The sequence below is a fragment of the Dermacentor albipictus genome, chromosome 4 (genome assembly GCF_038994185.2).
Source record: "Dermacentor albipictus isolate Rhodes 1998 colony chromosome 4, USDA_Dalb.pri_finalv2, whole genome shotgun sequence".
NCBI lineage: Eukaryota > Metazoa > Arthropoda > Arachnida > Ixodida > Ixodidae > Dermacentor > Dermacentor albipictus.
The window spans coordinates 27,822,599-27,836,580 of NC_091824.1; the positions used below are offsets into that span (position 1 = coordinate 27,822,599).

The 13,982-nt window shown below is 48.9% G+C and overlaps 1 protein-coding gene across 2 annotated transcripts in view; it reads left to right on the forward strand.

The window, feature by feature from the left end:
- The first annotated feature begins 4,769 nt into the window (after positions 1–4,769).
- The window catches only part of LOC135900215 (phospholipid-transporting ATPase ABCA3-like), a 661,060-nt gene continuing 651,847 nt past the window's right edge, over positions 4,770–13,982 (forward strand). For both annotated transcript variants that reach the window (XM_070536864.1, XM_070536866.1), the window contains exon 1: positions 4,770–4,861. The gene's annotated coding sequence lies outside the window, so the exon portion shown is untranslated. The remainder of the gene's footprint in view (positions 4,862–13,982) is intronic.

Sequence of the window (13,982 nt, forward strand, 5' to 3'; positions counted from 1 at the left end):
TTGATAAAGGGCGAAAACGTGTCACTGGAAACAACGTTCACTGCACGTATACGCCAAATCTCGCAAGAAGATATTTAAATATAAGTATAAGTCTCCAATAAATCTACGTATCTAAGAAAAAGTCACTGTATATAATGAGTCATACAAGGCAAATAAATATGTTGCTCAATCATAGATTCACAGAACACAGAATCATAAGGCCTGCCCCTCTCCCTCCATTACGCCAGATGTATCGCGCACGACGAATGGCGGCGCGCTTCCTCACCGCTTTTCTTCTTGCGCACATCAGACTGAGCCACCATCGTCGGCTCACCCCCCTTCCCCCCTTTACGCTTTAACTGGCACATATAGCATGCGACGCGTGCTCAAACTTTTATCGCCCTTCGACTTTATACGGAACATGGCGGCGACGGTGACTGCAGGAATGCGCCTGGAGTGTCCATATAATGGCTGTAGCAATATTATAACGGCATCGGACAACTCAAGCGTCCCGTCGCCCATTACTTTCCAAAAAAAAAAGAAAAGAAGACGTTACAAAATCAAACTTTCACCATGCGGCAATTCGCTGCGCTGCTAGAATATCCTTTTCTTCTTTTGTGGTTGTGGGGCTGGGACACTGAAATGAAAAGTGCAAAGAAAAGCATAGGGGGCCAGAATCGAATGCCTACTTTGGGTACCTAATGCGGCTACCGAAGGAATGTCGAAGAAAACGTGAGACGATTGGTCCAAAGAGAACAACACGCACACTGCTCGGCATCCTACACCGGGAAGACAAGACTTGCCGGAGAGGTTGCGCTCAAACGAACGCGTTGCAATCCGCCGAGTCCCCCCAGTGATGGCAGCGAGCGACACCTGTCAGCAATTCATGGATACGGGATTGCACAAATACACCACATATTTCGATGTATTCGCAACGCCTGCCGTCTTAGCAAGCTTCTCAATGCACGCGCGCGGCAAATCATGCACACGGGTTCCCACAAAAAGCTTTCGGGGCGTCAGGGTAGCGTCAACAGCAAAAACATAATATCGAAACTTGCCTTCGACTTTTTTCGGCCGCTTGCCCGAATGTCCGGGAGTGCCCGTATTAACGCGATAGCGTTAAGGAGCTCGTGTCGCAGAAAAGCCGGTGTCGTCGGCGTCGGTGTCGGGTGTCGGCGTCGGCGTTTGCGGCGTTGACCGTGAGCAATAAATCACGGCAGGCGCTTCATGAATAAAAAGCAACTTCCAAGATTGGCCCGGTGGGAATCGAACCAGGGTCTCCGGAGTGTGAGACGGAGACGCTACCACTCAGCCACGAGTTCGATGCTTCCAAGCGGTGCAAACGCGCCTCTAGTGAATGCGGTGTTGCCTTCGAAACGAGCCGTGGAAAGTTATACTGCGGTGTATATCGGTAATTATGAACGTGTAACGTACAGAAGTCACAATTACACGAGTTGCGAAGTGCGTTTCTGCTGCATTTCTTCTACGCTTTCCGCACACGCAGAGCCATCTTGCGGCAAACACAGAAGACCCCCTCCTCTCAATGTACGGCGCTGCCCCGATAGGAGGCGCGCCGCGCGCGCATTAGGACCGCTGCCAGGCGCGCCGCGGGACTCCCTCTCCCCTGACGACGCTTCGCCGTGCTCCCGGTTTAGATCACTATCTATCTCTCTGCCCGTGCCGATCACGACGTTTGGCTGGCGTAGATCGTTTCCCCTCCGAGACACCGAGTTCTTTGGTTCGTTCCGTTCGCTCAGGCGCACGTTTCGTTGCCGCGCCGAACGCTGCGTTGCTCGACGCTCACCGCGTGATAGGTGGGCGCTAAAGGCCAAGATATAGTCCGGCGTTCTCGGCGCGCCAGGCCGCGGCAGGCGAAGTCGGATACGCTGCGCTAGCGACGCCAGGAGTGCAAGAAATTTGCTTCCTCTAGAGTTCGGCGTGCGCGCGCAGCTCGAGGCTGGCGCCATCTGTGCGTCCGGGAGCGCAACTTCGCCGCGGCGAACAGCTGTTTACATGGCGCATGCGCGTCGTTCGGGTAGCGCGCGCGCTTCTCGTTCCGCGCGCTGTTTGTGCGCTAAAATGAAAACTTTTGCGGGATGGTGTTAACTTGTCCTGACAGCCAGAAAAAAAAACATAAGGTTTTACGTGCGAAAACCACTTTCTTTCTGACCTGGGCTTCTTTAACGTGTACCTAAATCTAAGCACACGGGTGTTTTTCGCATTTCGCACCCATCGAAATGCGGCCGCCGTGCCTGACAGCCAGAACATCGCACTCGTATTGCTAGTACTTCGGCTACGTCAAAAACGGAAGCGGACCATGTATGTACATGCGAAAGCTATTCGACAAGCGCCCTCAACTCGGCGACTACCACCAGCTAGTACAGGAGCTGCGAAATGCAGCTTACCTGTGGCGAGACCACACTGCTTTCGTATAGCTTCGCACGCGTTGTTCTTGCGCTCCGTGTCGCGGTGGTCCATGCGTTTCACATCGTATACGCATGGAAGGTTGCAAATCGCTTCAAGCAGGCGTCCTCACTCGCGCTGTCATCCCACACGGATGTTCAAAAAACCACAGCCGCACTGTCAGTACGCGCACCGCAGGCCGCCATTCTGCCTTCTGCTCGCTGCCGCTGCAGCGCGCAGTGCATTCTGGTCTAGCGGCAGCCGCGTGAAATAGAACACGCTCTATGTCCGCGCCGGCGGCGTTGTGCTCGCCAAGCGCGCCTAAGCACGCCGGCTACGCCGTGACGCCGGACTGTAGAGTGCGCGCTTTTCAGCGACGTCGCTTAACCGCGCCGCGCGTGGCCGCGCGCGCGCGTTACGCCGGACTATATCTTGCCCTTAAGTCCGATGCGGGGCGCATCGTAAGTGATCGCTGTGCCGTAGCGCATTGTCGACCCCTTGGCGGGTCGACGGGAACGCTCTCGCGTCCCACTCTTGAAGGCGAAGCTTAAGCGTCCTCCAATTTTTGCTCGCGGGTTCCTATTTCCACGACCTTTTGGCCGCCCGTTGATTGATGCTCCGCCGACTCGAATAATACCTCACTTTGAGAGACTGTTTAATTGTTCATATCACAAAGTGCGTGGCCGCGTCTATCGCGAAATGGCCGCCATTGCTGCCGCAGCCGCAGCGCTGCTTACGCGGCGATAGGCGGGAGAGCTCCCCATTGTTCCAGACATGGTTCCAGACTTCGCCGGGCGGTTGGTCACGTGGGTCGCTAGAGCTTGACGAAAGACGAAGTGGCCTCGGCGAGGAGGCGAGTAGTTTGGAAGACGGAGCGGCATGGTCGTGCACTTAAAGCTGAAGATGTGGTCGGCAGGCTGAAATGCCCCGGCCGAGGTTTTCACTGGTAGATCGACAGACGCCAGCCTGAATAACGCGGACGTAAGCAGTGATCAGCGTGGTGAAAGGTGAAGCTTGTGATGTACCCCAGGAGTGATGCACGTGTTTCTTAAAAAGCTCGGTAAGGGGCCGGGCGATAGATGCAAAATTTCTCGCAAAATGACGAAAATACGGGCGGACGACAACAATCCTGCGAACACTATGGATGGACCGTGGTACGGGGAAATCGACCACTGCCGGAACCTTGTTGGGCTCTGGCCTGCTACCCGCTGCGCCAACAAGGTACCCAGAGACTATAATTTCACGGTGACCAGAATTACTTTTGGAGCAATTAAACTGCCGGCAAGCTCTCCGGAGCACATCGAGAACCACTGACAGACGCCGAAAGTGGCTTGTAAAGGTAGATAAAAACAGGATAACATCGTCGAGGTAGCGTAGGCAAGTTGATCATTTCATGCCCCGAAGAAGGGAGGCCATCATGCGTTCGAATGTCGCTGGGGCATTCCTCATGCCAAACGGCATGACCTCGAATTGACAAAGACCGTCTGGCGTTACGAAAGCGGCCTTTTCCCGATGATTGTCGTCCACTGTAGTTTGCCCATAGCCGAAACGGAGGTCGATCAACGAAAATTATGTATCTCCGTGGAGACAGTCAAACAGGTCGTCAATTCTCGGCAACAGACAAACTTTTAGTTTGGTGACCTTGTTCAGGTGGCGACAATCGACGCAGAAACGCCGACTGTTATCCTATCTTTTACGAGGGCAACACGGGAAGCCCAAGAGCTACAGGAAGGCTCACTGATCTTTTCGTGAATTTGTCGACTTCTTTCTCAATGACGTGACGTTCATTCGCGGCCACTCGATAGGGTCGCCTATGAATTGGTCTGGCATCCCCAGTATTGATCCGGCGTGCTACCATAGAGGTTTGACCTAGCGGTTTCCTATCCAGGATTTATAGTTACGATCTTATGCCATCGAGATCCGATCCTACTTCCCCGGCATCACCAGCACTAGTGATTATCTTCCTAGAAGAAGGGGTGAGGACATTAACAAAAAAAAACTTTAAAATCTTTGTTAATATTTCGGCTCCCCAACGGCAGCGTTGTGCACATTGGACAAGACTCCCCTTAGGTAGCCGAAAGGTTAATAATGATTTTATATATTTCTTTTGTTTGGTGTCCTCACCCCTTTTAAGTATGTATCATCCCAACCAGGCGGGCTTTTCTGATACACTTGACTTCGGTGAATCCATTGCGGCATAAAATTTCATAAAAACTGTTCACTTTGTAAAAATACTGACAAGAGACGTGATCCGCTGTTCTCAAAAGTAATTTATGCTGGGTTCTTAGGGTTTTAGTTTGTTTGAATGAAAATCGCTCCTCCATTTCTAAAGGCCACCAGATTTTTGGGCACTGACTGCTTGTGGGTATGCGCCACAACATTTGAGACAATTATCATCTTCAAGTCAACATTTCATTCACGTTCAGACGTTCCAGCAGCTAATACGAAGAAGTAGACGAACGGTTGCTGCTTCTACAAGGTAAAATTTCTCTCAAACTCTCACAGCGTAGTTTTCATTGAACTAAACAGGCCCGTACGTTGCTATACTTTCGAGTCCTATCCGCCTTTCGAAAAGCGTAATTCACGCTCCCTTCCTTATGCAGGCGATAGCCAGAGGTTGTCTGCGCTTCATAGCGTGCTGCCTTGTTCTTGATTAGAATCATCATGCAAATATACGAGACGGCAGCCGATGTGACAATTAACGAAAAATGTCTCGACTCGTCAGATTAGTGTCATTGCATATTTTGATAGATAGTCGCAACGAATAGATGCTCTCACGAAAACTAGGCGTAGATGTAGAACCTAGACCATACATACCCATTTAGGGGGATCGGAGAAGTGCTTTCTCTTTATTTGCTTGTTTTCTTATTCGTTATTTCTGTCAGTAGTAGTAATTTTATAGTGTCTGTTGGAATCCGCTCATCACTACGAGCAATATTTTAACGCTTCAGCTACCACACCTATTGCCCAACCATGCAATACTTCACTTACGGCGGCGCTAATTAGAGAACAGCCTGCGACCCTTCAGTGATGAATATCGGGTTGCTCTCGCAATTAGAACCAGTCCTTCAAAACTGAATGGCACAGTTTGCACAAATTAATATAACGGAATATAGTCGTTCAAAATTACTCACACCATATTTATCTTCCATTAGGTAATTAGTAGCGCTTAACTGTCAGTAATGTTAAATAATTGTAATGTGACAAAAGTACCATTGGAAACGTTCTACAGCATGCTCAAAATACTCAGTAAATTTGTTTTCATGACATTACCTTTTACATGGCTCTTTTCTGGGCCCCGAAGAAAGCCCGCGAATTATATAAACTAGGCCAGGGCTTAACACGGCTTGTTGGAAATAGATCTTTTTCGTACGACCAAGCGATCATGATCAGCACTTTTGAGGCCCTAAAACTTAAAACTATTCGAATATGTTTTTATCCCAATCTCCTGACGTCAAATTTGCGTAACCACCGACGCAAGCATCGGGCGGTGGCCCACAGGGTTGTCTGAACAGAACAATCAACCACTCTCCTCGTTCATAGGAGGTCACTTTTCTTTGCTTGAAGAACGAATAACATTGCCTACACTGAGCAGCTTGTCTGATCTAATTGGCTGGCAAAAGGTGAGGAGCACGCTCAAGTGGAGGATTCACTGGGGCTGAGCGACTGCGCTGAAAACCGATTACCGGATGAGCAGGGCGGTGCCGACGTCTGTGATTGGTCCGCTTTCCCTTACTTAGCTTGCGGTGGCTGGTCGGAAATCGCGGTGGCACGCGACAGAAGCTTAAGAATGATGCTAAAACGGATCTTCAGCAAAGAATAATTGGCGAACGAGGTCGTAAGCGTTCTGAAAGTGCTCGAAAATATTACACGGCCACTCAAAAAGCTTTATTATACGCAAATAAACCCATTCTCTCCGGCAGGTGCGAGTAGCCAGTGCCTGAGCGATCGGCGGCAGCCGTCTTCTATTCATTTCTGAACCGGGCAGCCTGCGGCTATTGAGAAGAAAATTCAGTTTTGTTCGGCATATTCATGGTTCTTTCGCGCCTAGGCCTCACTTTGAGGCGGTGAGTTATCGCTGTTGTGTGACGTCGCGCGAGAGTCAGGTGAAGTAGATGCAGGACGAAAACTTCTGTCCAATAGCCGAGGGCTAATCGCGAACAGGCGTCGAATCAGAAATAACTATTTTTGTTTTCATGCATAATCAGTGTGTACACGTCGTATCAGATGAGGCGCTATCGCGGTTATCGTGGCGTCGCGTGACCGACAGTTGAAGTGGGGTGTTCCGAAAAAGTTCTTGACCAATAGCGGAGTGCTGATTGCAGAATTGGAACAGAAAAGTTTGGAGTAGATTTACGTTATAGCGCCCCTGGGGCGCTATAACGTAAATCTACTCCAAACGTTTCTATTCTATGCGCCCCGTAGGTGAGTTCTGGTAAGACACAGCTGTTATACGCTTTTCGCTTGAGGGATAATGGCAACCTGCTGTTCATGACCTGAGAATGCCTGCCAAGCGCCCCCCAGCCCATTCTTATTCTTCTGATTATTTCAGTCTCATGATCCGGATCCGCGGTCACTACCTGCCCTAAGTAGATGTATTCCCTTACCACTTCCAGTGCCTAGCTATCTATCGTAAACTGCTGCTCTCAACCGCGAATGTACACATTAGTTTTCCGCAGAATAATATTTAGACCAACCCTTCTACTTTGTCTGTCCAGGTCAGTGAGCATGCACTGCAATTGGTCCCCTGAGTTACTAAGCAAGGCAATATTATCAGCGAATCGCAAGCTGCTAAGGTATTCTCCTTTAACTCCTATCCACAATTCTTCCCAATCCAGGTCTCTGAATAACCCCTTTAAACACGCTGTGAATAGCATAGGAGAGATCGTATCTCCCTGCCTGACACCCTCCTTTATAGGATTTTGTTGCTTTCTTTATGGAGGACTACGGTAGCTGTGGAACCACTATAGATATCTTACAGTATTTTTACATACAGCTCGTCTACACCCTGATTCCGTAAAGCCTCCATGACTGCTGAGGTTTCGACTGAATCAAACGTTTTTGTAATCAATGAAATCTATATATATAGGGGTCAGTTATATTCCGCACATTTCTCTGTCACCTGATTGATGTGTGAATATGGTCTATTGTTGAGTAGCTTTACGAAATCCTGCCTGGACCTTTGGTTGACAGAATTCTAAGGTGTTACTGATTCTATTTGCGATTACTTTAGTAAATAACTTGTAGCCAATGGACAGTAAGCTGATCGGTCTATAATATTTCAAGTCTTTGGCGTCCCCTTTCTCATGGATTAAGATTATGTTGGCATTCTTCCAAGATGCCGGTACACTCGAGCTCATGAGGTATTGCGTATACAAGGTGGTCAGTTTTTCTAGAACAATCTGCCCACCATCCTTCAACAAATCTGCTGTTACCTTATGCTCCCTAGCTGCCTTCCCCCTTTGCATAGCTTCCAAGGCTTTCTTTTAAACTTCTTCCGGCGTTACTTGTCGGATGTCAAATTACTCTAGACTATTACCTCTTCCATTATCGTCGTGGGTGCCACTGGTACTGTATAAATCTCTATAGAACTCCTCAGCCACTTGAACTATCTCATCCATATTAGTAATGACATTGCTGGATTTGTCTCTTAACGCATTCATATGATTCGTGCCTATTCCTAGTTTCTTCTTCACTTCTTTTAGGCTTCCTGCGTTCCTGAGAGCATGCTCAATTCTATCCATATTATACTTCCTTATGTCAGCTATCTTACGCTTGTTGATTAACTTAGAAAGTTCTGCCAGTTCTATCCAAGCTGTAGGGTTAGAGGCTTTCATACATTGGCGTTTCTTAATCAGATCTTTCGTCTCCTGCGATAGCTTACCGGTGTCCTGTCTAACGAAGTTACCACCCACTTCTATTGCACACTCCTTCATGATGCCCACAAGATTCTCGTTCATTGATTCAACACTAAGGTCCTCTTCCTGGGTTTAGGCCGAATACCTGTTGTGTAGCTTGATCCGGAATTCCTGTGTTTTCCCTCTTACCGCTAACTCATTGATCGGCTTCTTATGTACCAGTTCCTTCCGTATCCCCCTCAAGTTTAGGCTCATTGCACATGTTACCATCTTATGGTCACTGCAGCTCACCTTGCCGAGCACGTCCACATCTTGTACGATGCTAGTGTTAGCGCAGAGTATGAAGTCTATCTAATTTCTAGTCTTGCTATTCGGGCTCCTCCACGTCCACTTTCGTTTATCCCGGTTGCGCAAGAAGATATTCATTATCTGCAAATTGTTCCGTTCTGCAAACTCTACGAATAACTCTCCCCTCCTATTTATATAACCTATGCCATATTTCCCCACCCATTTCTCTCCAGCCTGCTTCTTGCCTACCATGGCATTGAAGTCGCTCATTATTATAGTGTATAGTGCATAGTATAGTGTAGTGTATGAAACCAATAATAGGCCATAAACCAATAAGCCGGCGTTAATATCAATTGGTACCACACCCCATGAGACCAAGTGGTGATGTTGCGTTGGACATGATAATGAAACGTGGTGATGTCATTACATCAAAGGCCGCGTCATGACATCATAATGTCAAACGTTACATTTCATGATAACGGCATCGTGACGTCACCATATCTCTTGACGATGCCATCACGTCAAATGTGACGTCAGGCGATGTGGTTATCGTGATGTGATAGTGTCACCTGATGACGTCATGTGACGCTTCTTGGAGAAGCAGCACACTGTGTACTTCCGACTTCTTTTAACTCTCTCCGGAATTGACCCATGATGACGTAACGTGATTACTTAATGACGTCAAAATCTACGTGATCACTTGTTTACACCAAAGGTCGCGTAATGAGATCATCGTCAAAGGTTGCGGTATGTGATAACGCCATCGTCACGTGACCATACCGTCTGATGACATAATTTGATGACGCGATCAAGTAAAACGTGACGTCTATAATAACGTCTCCGTGAAGTGATGATGTACACCGATGACGTTATGTGATGGCTCTTGGAGAAGCAGCAGATGGTGTGCTTCCCGCTCCTTTGCACTGTATGCAGTACCAGCCCACCTTTTTCTGTGAGCAAAGGTCGTGCACACGAACACGAAAAATCTCGACCAACAGCGAAAAAATTAAAGAAAGCAGTGGAGCACGGAGACAAGCTTACTTCAGCCCCTTCGTAGTCAAGACCGAAATCTTCCATGCTTAAGCGACCATAATATGCTGCTAAGTGTTAGGCAATCGCCAAGCTCTGAAAACGGATAGGAACACATTCGCCACCTTTCGAGATGGATGCAGACTTCGTTCTTGTGAATCACGATCCACACCGCTGAAGTCCATACGCGCAAGCGCGCAGTGACATCAGCCAGTGACGATTGACCTCAGTACCCGTAAACACTAACCAGGTGAAAAAGCGACAAAGAAACACTTTTTACAGAGAAGATAGTGCAATGCTGGGTCGACCGGCCGCGGGGTTGAAGCACGCGTTAAGCGTCCCCCATACGCGGGCCGTTCCCGAAGTTACAGGAATACCGGCCCGACCCGCGGGGAGGTGAAGCAGGCGTCAAGCACTCCCCATACGTGCGCCGATCCTGAAGCTAGTGCAAAACCGGCCCGACCCACGGCGGAGGTGAAGCAGGCGTTGAGCACTCCTCATACATGGGCTGATCTCGAAGACAATGCAATGCCGCGCCGACCCGCTGCGGATGTGAATCAGGCATTAAGCGTCCCCCATACGCGGGCCCTTAATGACCATCGGTTATCCTCCCTCCTCATTACATGTCCTGCCCATGCCCATTTCTTTTTCTTGATTTCAACTAAGATGTCATTTACTCGCGTTTGTTCCCTCACCCACTCTGCTCTTTTCTTATCCCTTAACGTTACACCTATCATTCTTCTTTCCATAGCTCGTTGCGTTGTCCTCAATTTGAGTAGAACCCTTTTCGTAAGCCTCCAGGTTTCTGCCCCGTAGGTGAGTACTGGTAAGACGCAGCTATTATACACTTTCCTCTTGAGGGATAATGGCAACCTGCTGTTCATGATCTGAGAATGCCTGCCAAACGCACCCCAGCCCATTCTTATTCTTCTGATTATTTCTGTCTCATGATCCGGATCTGCCGTCACTACCTGCCCTAAGTAGATGTATTCCCTTACTACTTCCAGTGCCTCGCTGCCTATTGTAAATTGCTGTTCTCTTCCGAGACTGTTAAACATTACTTTAGTTTTCTGCAGATTAATTTTTAAACCCACTCTTCTGCTTTGCCTCTCCAGGTCAGTGAGCATGCATTGCAATTGGTCTCCTGAGTTACTAAGCAAGGCAATATCATCAGCGAATCGCAAGTTACTAAGGTATTCTCCATTAACTTTTATCCCCAATTTATCCCAATCCAGGTCTCTGAATACCTCCTGTAAACACGCTGTGAATAGCATAGGAGAGATCGTATCTCCCTGTCTGACGCCTTTATTTATTGGGATTTTGTTGCTTTCTTTATGGAGGACTACGGTGGCTGTGGATCCGCTATAGATATCTTTCAGTATTTTTACATACGGCTCGTCTACACCCTGATTCCGTAATGCCTCCATGACTGCTGAGGTTTCGACAGAATCAAACGCTTTCTCGTAATCAATGAAAGCTATATACAAGGGTTGGTTATATTCTGCACATTTCTCTATCACTTGATTGATAGTGTGAATATGGTCTATTGTTGAGTAGCCTTTACGGAATCCTGTCTGGTCCTTTGGTTGACAGAAGTCTAAGGTGTTCCTGATTCTATTTGCGATTACCTTAGTAAATACTTTGTAGGCAACGGACAGTAAACTGATCGGTCTATAATTTTTCAAGTCTTTGGCGTCCCCTTTCTTATGTATTAGGATTATGTTAGCGTTCTTCCAAGATTCCGGTACGCTCGAGGTCATGAGGCATTGCGTATACAGGGTGGCCAGTTTCTCTAGAACAATCTGCCCACCATCCTTCAACAAATCTGATGTTACCTGATCCTCCCCAGCTGCCTTCCCCCTTTGCATATCTCCTAAGGCTTTCTTTACTTCTTCCGGGGTTACCTTTGGGATTTCGAATTCCTCTAGACTATTTTCTCTTCCATTATCGTCGTGGGTGCCACTGGTACTGTATAAATCTCTATAGAACTCCTCAGCCACTTGAACTATCTCATCCATATTAGTTATGATATTGCCGGCTTTGTCTCGTAACGCATACATCTGATTCTTGCCAATTCCTAGTTTCTTCTTCACTGTTTTTAGGCTTCCTCCGTTCCTGAGAGCATGTTCAATTCTATCCATATTATACTTCCTGATGTCAGCTGTCTTACGCTTGTTGATTAACGGACTGGATCCCAAGGGAAGGGGAGCGTAGCAGGGGGCGGCAGAAAGTTAGGTGGGCGGATGAGATTAAGAAGTTTGCAGGGACAGCATGGCCACAATTAATACATGACCGGGGTTGTTGGAGAAGTATGGGAGAGGCCTTTGCCCTGCAGTGGGCGTAACCAGGCTGATGATGATGATGATGATACGCGGGCCGTTCCCGAAGTTACTGTAATACCGGCCCAACCCGCGGGGAGGTGAAGCAGGCGTTAAGCACTTCCCATACGTGGGCCGATCCCAAAGATAGTGCAATAGTGGCCCGACCCACAGCGGAAGTGAAGCAGGCGTTGAGCATTCCCCATACACGGGCCGATCCCGAAGATAGTGTCGTACCGGCCCGTCCTGTGGCAAAGGTCAAGCAGGCGTTAAACACTCCCCATACGTGGGCTGATGTAGAAGATAGCGCAATGCCGGGCCGATCCGCCGCGGAGGTGAAGCAGGCGTTAACACTTTCCATATGTGGGCTGATGCCGAAGATACTGCCATACCGGCCCGACCCGCGGGGAGGTGAAGCAAGCGTTAAGCACTTCCCATACGTGGGCCGATCTCGAAGTTAGTACAATGCCCGCCCTACCCATGGCGGAGATGAAGCAGGCGTTGAGCACTGGAAGAACCACCTGGACGACGCCGCAGCAAAACGCCGCCATTAACACGCCGTCTCAAAGCCAAGCAGATGTCGCCTCAAGGAAGCCTTACGACGAGACGTCACTGCGCCGGGACAATGCGACGCAGACGCCTCGACCAATTCGCAATGTTGAACGGAGGCCCACTGACCTACACCTACTTCTGTACGGCCACGAAGTCACATCTCTTGTAGACACCTGGGCCTGGGCCGACTATTTTGTCTTCAGTGTATCATTCGCGATCAAGTTGAAGACTGCATGGAACAGCCCTCAAATCCGGACAGCTGGAGGACACCTGATAACGCCGACTGGAAGCTGCACGCCATAAATTACCATTCGTGACAGGACATACTCTGCGACCTTCGTTATTAGCCAGGAGCTTTGTGCTCCGGCAGCAACCGCGCATTGAGCATTCATATTTGAAACAGAGCCAAAAAACACGGACAAGGGAGGACACAGGACGAGCGCTGACTGCCAACAACACCTTTATTGGAATTATGGCTGTTCTACATAGCTTGACCACACACGTGTGTTGAAAAGGTACAGCAATCAGATGGCCAGAGAATCTTTGAGGCATTTTCAATGTGTCAGTTAGGAGCCACCTCTGTTAGTTCCCCTTCCATAGCACCTTGTGATACAGAACTTAAGTTCCTTAGATATTAAGCACTTTGGCCTGTGTCCACCATTTTATGGTTACTTTCATATCGTTTAACGTTATTGACGCATGCGCAGCAGGAGTTGACCGACGATGACTCCCCTTCCCCTCCCCTTCTTCTTTCGCTCTCTTTATGCCTGTTGCAAATTGTATATATTTTCGCAGGCTCCAATAAAGGTATTGTTGGCAGTCAGCGCTCGTCCTGTGTCCTCCTTTGTCCGTGTTTTTTTGGCGCTGTTTTAAATATGAATGATCCGTACCAATTAGCTCGCACCCAAACCCTTCTGAGCGCATTGAGCGGCCGCGCGGGGGCTGAATCTTGAACTAGATCTGCGTTGAACTAGACCCGTGTGCCGATGGTTCATACCTTTGTGTGTGCTCTGTGCTCGCCGCTCAGTTAGCGTTAATGCGATATACAGCACGAAGCCACTTTGGTCGCTTCTGCTGCCGCGCTTCCTCACGCGAGCGTTTTGACAGTTAAGGTACGTTTTTGGTCCGACGTTATCGGCGCGCGGGCGAGCGTCGTTCGCGGTCAGTCACGCTACGTCGATTACACTGCGCCAGCCGAGACGCCATCCGGTCTATAGACCGTTTTTTCGTAGGCGCCGCCATATTGTGAACGCAGTGGCGCCGCCTATGAGCAGCGCCATGGGGAACCAGCGCTGGCCAGGAGGCTCTGCGACATTTTTCATGCGTTACTAAAATATGCTGAAACCGTCCGATAGGGAGGCTACGAAGATGGCACGACATATTTAGCGATAAGAAACGTGCGCCTGTATCAATGTTTGTCTAGCCCGATGCGGCCAGCCAAGTTCTGTCCATGGCCATGCGCGCTGCGTAGAGCGCATGCGCTGCTACGTCCTAGCACGTCGGTTCCCTGCCGTTTGAGGAGCCGTGAAAAGTGTGACTCAGACAATCGGTGAAT